The sequence below is a fragment of the Eimeria mitis genome, genomic scaffold, assembly GCF_000499745.2.
Source record: "Eimeria mitis Houghton genomic scaffold, Emh_scaff1845, whole genome shotgun sequence".
NCBI classification, from domain to species: domain Eukaryota; phylum Apicomplexa; class Conoidasida; order Eucoccidiorida; family Eimeriidae; genus Eimeria; species Eimeria mitis.
Genome location: NW_013570167.1, coordinates 5,730 through 6,299, shown reverse-complemented (window position 1 = coordinate 6,299; position 570 = coordinate 5,730).

Here is a 570-nt window from a genome sequence, read left to right as displayed (position 1 = left end):
CCTGGCAGAAAAGAATCGACCACTCCGGTCTGCATTACTTCTTTTACTTCGCTGCCAGGTCCTTGGAGCCAAAAGGTCGGCGACCTTCAGAAATATACCCAGAGGCTGTCCTGTGTTACGACAACACGTGCAAACGATCATAGCGGAACATGCGCATGCACATCTGCCTACTCACACCCACTCTGCAGAAACCAACGCCAAACGGCATGCCAAAGCTCAGATGAACTGACTGAAATGCGAATCCTCTTTTTCATGCATCTAAGACGCTGCAAGCATAAGCAGCCCAGACGTTGAACATACTGCCTGTTGCATGACGTCCCCAGATTACCAAACACCAGCACCCTATCAATTACCCACGACTCTACAAACAAACGTTAGAATGCGGAATAAGCTACGCCTTCTTCCTGGTGATACACTGCACCTCTAGAGCGAGCCGCACCACGTCCGTTTGGCGTTGCGACAAACCGATACTAGCGGCAGGGGCGTTCAACATTTTGCTAGAGTGACAGTGGGTGTCGAACACTGTAGGTGCACCAGTGGTGCAGACCGCATGTAGGGCGCGCACAGAGA